Raw genomic sequence first — 5,574 nt, forward strand, 5'->3', positions numbered from 1 at the left:
CCACTATCTGGTACTGGAGAAATCTTTCAGCTACTGAGATCAGTTTGTGGACTTGATTGGTGTTTAGGAAGGTCTAAGTTAGACATGGTTCTGGGACATCTGACCTACCCTGCATATTCTACCCAGCCCTTCCTCCAGCCCCAGCTCACAGGGCCAACAACACCAACACCCACACACCACTGGGCATGGTCCTGTGTGCACAGGAGGTGCTCAGGTCACTTTTGCTTTACTTCACATTGTCTACCCAAACTTCAAAAATTTTGATTTGCTAATAACCAATACTGTGGCAGAGGCTTCTGTCTTTTAATTAGACTTGTTTCTAACTGACATGATTGAAGTTATGGTAGAGGTCTTCCCAACTCAGAAGAAGACACAGGGAGGCAGCTGTCCTGGGAATGAAAGGTAGCTGTTATCTGCTTGCCCATGAATGCTTCAGCTGTAGTCCCTATCTGCATATATGTATCCATTTCAGGTTCTGCTTGTTAGTGCAGAGCAATGATGTTAACCCCTGCCAGACAGCAGATGGTTCAGTATGTGTGTAAAAAAAATCAGTAACTAAGTTCACATGGGCAGTATTGTATCAATCCTGTGACTGCCATGTAACATCAGAATATCCAATCAAATGTATGCATGTAAGTATATAAGGGAGATAAAGAGGCTAAAATCATTTATAAGGGAAAACCCTTCTTTGTTCAGGGGTCAGGGTTTTGGATTAGAAATTCCACCTGGGCATTATGCTTCCTGTTAGGAGGCCTTGGTGTCTCCTCTCTGCACATGAATCCTGCTACATTTTTCTGGGGGCTTGTCTGGGATCGGATGGTGGGTTTTCTACCCCCTTTGTTTCCAGAGGTGTGGGGCCCCTGGTGGAGAGGGTAGGGTGAACTCCCTTGGCACCAGTGGACCACTTGCTCTTGGTGAGTGGCTGTCCCCTGGCATGCAAGGACTCCCACCTTGGAAGCACAATGGAACCCAGTGGGCACAGGAGCTAGTCCCCAGGAGCACTGCCACAGATGGCAGAAGGGGAGCCTGATCAACTCCCAGAGCTGCTCTAATAATCTTGTAAGATGCTGGAGTGGAATGCCGAGACGAAACTGCAGCTCTCAGGTTCTAGGTGGTGGGCTGGTGACTTTCCCCAGGGCTCCCAGCTCTGACCAGCAGAGCAGAGCTTGGCAAGGAGCCAGGCAGAGCTTGGGTGGCCTGAGGGCAACACTGGGGCCAAGGGCCCTATGAGCAGCAAGGCATGAGTGTCCTGATGTCATGGGTGTGGCGTAGAGTGGCAGGTGGGGGCAGATGCAGGAAGCTGGGGGGAAGTGGAGTCTTCCCTGTGTGGGCTTCTTCCTGGTGTCTGTCTGTCTTAGTGTTGAGTTTTTACAGATGCTGTCTTCATTGATTGTTATGGCCTCCCGTATGGGGTTGGGTTTGTCTTGCAGAGCTTTCAGAAACCTGTGCCCAAAGAGACTTGGTGACCTGGTAACATTAGCAGAGATGGTGAAATAGGTTCTTGTCTCCATGCAAAAAACAGTTCTGATGTAAGGCAGAGAACTGTGGTAAACAAGGTTACATGGTTTATGCAAGAAAAACACCTGGCAGGCCAGGTAGGCAGCTCAAAAAGCTGAGAGCTGAGCACACAGTTTGTACTCAGATTGGGGTTTGTAAGGGAATGGAGTCCAGTTCTTCCCATTGCTTCTCCTTCCCTTCCTCCTTTCCTCTAGGCAAAGAATTTACTGAGTGTAAATTAAGTAAGATTACCTCTCCAATGTTAATGGGACTATCTTGGCTCAACTGAGTTTCTGACCTTGGGATTTCCAATTGGATCCATAAAACTCTCAAATGATAAACACGGTATGAAATTAACTACTTTTTTTTTTTCATATCCTAATGTCCATAATCAGGTTATAAAACCAAACTTCTGTTGCGCTTGTATAAGGGCCTAAAGGGTTTAAATCTGCTCCCCTCCTCTCTGGCTGTAGTTTCTTTGAAAAAAAAAAAAAAAAAAAAAGAGAAACAGTTTAAACTTTTTTCTCTCCTCTCTTTGGTTTTTGGTGTGTTAATTCCACCCCTTTGCTGAAGGTAGAGGAAGAAGGTTGCTTCTCTCTCAGCCTGGCGCAGTGATACTTAAAATACCCTAAATGTGAGTTAATAATCTCCAGTGGGCTTCTCACCCATGTGGCACACTGGCCCTTGGCCCACAGTCACCCTTGGGACCTGTCTGGCAGCTGCCTGAACGCATGTTTGTTTCAGAAATGGTCCCAGGAATTTGACTATTGACTATGTGAGCCTAAGGTGCTTGTTACGTGAAAAACTACACTCCAACGCAATCTAAAATCTAGAGAGACATACTTGTAACAATCTCATACATAAAATGGGAGGGTAATGACTCTTGTGCTAATTTGGTTCAGCTGTAACTGGATATTATGTATCTAAAATTCACTGCCTTAAAAACAAGAGGGTGGTGTTTTACAGCAACACTGCCTGTCTTCCTGAGACTAAATGAAAAATGGCCATTTAATAGATCTCATGTTAATATTACTGATTTCCGGTTAGAGTTGTTTTATAAAAAATAAAATAAAATCCCATATAAATATAATTTTACCTTGATTCACACAAGGTATTATATAATATCAGCATTTTAAGTCACTTGCATGTAATTGCTACATGTAAATTGGATAATGGTAAATGAGATAAATGTGTCTAAATATACACTTAATTACTTTTAATACCTTATATTCTATAAAAATACTTTGGATTTGTTGATAAATATGTTTTCATAACCTGTGTATAAAAGTAATTCAAGACTGCTAAAATGTAACTAAGGTAAAAATCGGTATGTTCTTTTATTTAAGAAGTCTTAATTTAGAGATTTTAAAAGGATTATTTCAATGTAAATCAAGAAAAGCATTAAATGGAAAAAAAGGTTGCAAAGATAAAAATATGTTTGTTATTGAAAAAGGTTAAGAGAGTGACTTTTTAAATTCAAAAAATAATAAAGAAAGGACATGGCTCATAAGAATTACTTTGTCCTAATAGCTAATTCACTCTGGACTGGAAAGGAAAAGATGAAAAGGTTTAAGTAAGCTGCAAAAGATGTGAAAAAGTCATAAAAGTTTATAAAAGAAAGAGAATTTTTTTGGATACAAAAGCTATCAATCTATTTTTATTTGACATGGAGTTAAAATCTGATCCTCTGTTAAAGCAATGAGGTTTTTAAACTACATATATGTTAGTAGATATTTGAAAATAGCCTTTCTGTATCCTATTGAGGAAATCTTTGTGTTCTCTGTCTCATTAAGTTCTAATTGTTTAAAAACAGATTTGTTGCAAAGGAGTTATGGTTTGTTTAAATATGTGCTTATTTTAAAGTATTTGAATGATCACTTTATAACAATGATTAAATCTGATCTATATTATGTCATGATATTAAGGGATCCTGTTTCAAGCTGATAATTTTAAGCCTTCTTGACATCATTGACAAACATTCAGAAACTCAAAGTTCCAAATTCTTTGGACTTTGATATTTCCAGTTGGGTCCCTGGAACTGTCAAAGGATTTATCTCTCATCTTGTAGAGATACCGACTAATTAAGCCTTTTAGATTATATTAAAAGTACTGCCAAGATGTAAAATGGTACTAAACTTTAAGTTATGCTAATATAAAATGTATTGATACAAAGGTCCAAAGTTATAAATGTTTAATGATCTTATTGTGTTGTTATCAGTCATAATGGTTACCTTAATAAAAAGGCCCAAAGGCCTATGAGAGATAAATGTTTAACAGAAGCCTACAGGTGCCTTTTAATACTGTGTGGAGAAAACAGGTGCCTCTTGTCAATTGTATTCTCTTACTAAGAAGTTTCAAGCCTCTCAAGCAAAACCAAACAAAGCAAGCTGCTCATAAAAATTAAAATATTGTTAGTTCTGTGTTTAAATTTTTCCTATTCTAGGTCCTAAAGAAATTTTTTCCATGACTTCTACTTTATTCAGTATTTTGGAACAGATCTGTAAACAGATAAAAACTAAAGTTTAATAATAAACTACAGGTTCCAACTAAAAGGGTATGGTTAATTCAGGTTACTAAAAACAAAAGGTAGTTCTAATCAGTAAATGGTAATTTTAAAAGCAGTTTTAAAAAAGTTACCAAAACTGCTCTATTTTTTGATCTTATATGTTATTCATATGTTATGTGTGTGCAGGTTGCATGTGCATGTGAAAATTATTAAAAACTGTTTTGATTGACTTGTGGATAAAAAACACTCATATAAGGTTGCTAAATTAACAAAAATTAACTTTTTGGTACATGTGACAAATAAATCTCTGTTTTAAAAGATTTATTTTATTTATTTGAAAGACAGAGTTACAGAGAGACATTAGAGACAGAGAGAGAGGCCTTCCATCTGCTGATTCACTCTCCAGATGGCTGCAACGGCCAAGTTGAACCTGTGTTAGATATTTGCAATCATAAAAGTATGATATTGATCTAAAATAACATAGGTATAGGTATAATACAATGCTCATTGCTCCCTCTAAAGTCTGATTTAAAGTTGTTCTTTGACAGATTAATGATAAAAACATTTATATACAAATGAGGTAAACTGATCATCATGTTTTGATCTTATTTAAAAGACGTACCTCTCCTCATGGACATTGTGTTGTCTCACAAAAAACTCAAATATATCTGTGACTTCAGACTTCTAGCTCAGGATAGAACTGAATACCTCCTTGACTGACATCCTAGAGGCTGACTTTGTGGTCTACTTTAGCAGAGACCAAGAAAAAAAAAGAGTGAGTTAGACAACAGGAGCAACATAAAGATAGGTGGCAAGCCAACTAGTAGCAACTAGTAGCTGCTTTATACAGTGTTCTGCCATCAGAGAGACCCAAGGAGGCCAGCCCACCCCAAATGGCATCAGATTCAATATGGAAGGCCAGGAGACTGGGGAAACAGCCATCCTGAAAAAAGCAAGTCTCTGCAAAATTCTGTCAAGAGCTGGAGAATGGAACTGCCCTAAAGCTGAAGGGCTCCCAGGTTAGAACCACAGACCTTGCTGACTCCAAGCTGGAAAAGCTCTTAACCCTGCCCAGCTTCTGAGATAACCACTGCTGTTGAGGGGAAGGACAGTACAGGCAGGACTGCGATCTTCCTTTTAGATGCGCCACCTGTTCTGTTCTAACCTGTTCAAGCCAGCTCTTCTCCCAGGCAGGCTAGGTAATGCAAGTCAATGGGGTGTATTCCCTAAGGAGGTTCCCACCTTCCTTAAGATGTCTCTTCCAGTATCCCATGTAAAGAGATAGATAGGCCTGGGCCTCACATGAACCTGGCCAGGCCTACGTTCCTCTCTCAATAAGAAAACTTCCTCCTGGTTTAGATAACACATTTCTTAGGCACTCTAATAATGCTTCAGTCTTTTTGTTGTAGATCCTGTTGCATTTAATTTGCTTGTTAGATCTGTTTGCTCCAGAGTTCAAGCCACAAAGGGAGAAAAAGGCCTATATTGTAAAAAGGCCTTCAAACAGATAAAACAAGCCCTAAAAAATAAGACTCTTGCTTCATCCACCCCTACTATGGTCAGGGTCGAAG

The sequence above is a fragment of the Oryctolagus cuniculus genome, chromosome 8 (genome assembly GCF_964237555.1).
Source record: "Oryctolagus cuniculus chromosome 8, mOryCun1.1, whole genome shotgun sequence".
NCBI classification, from domain to species: Eukaryota; Metazoa; Chordata; class Mammalia; order Lagomorpha; family Leporidae; genus Oryctolagus; species Oryctolagus cuniculus.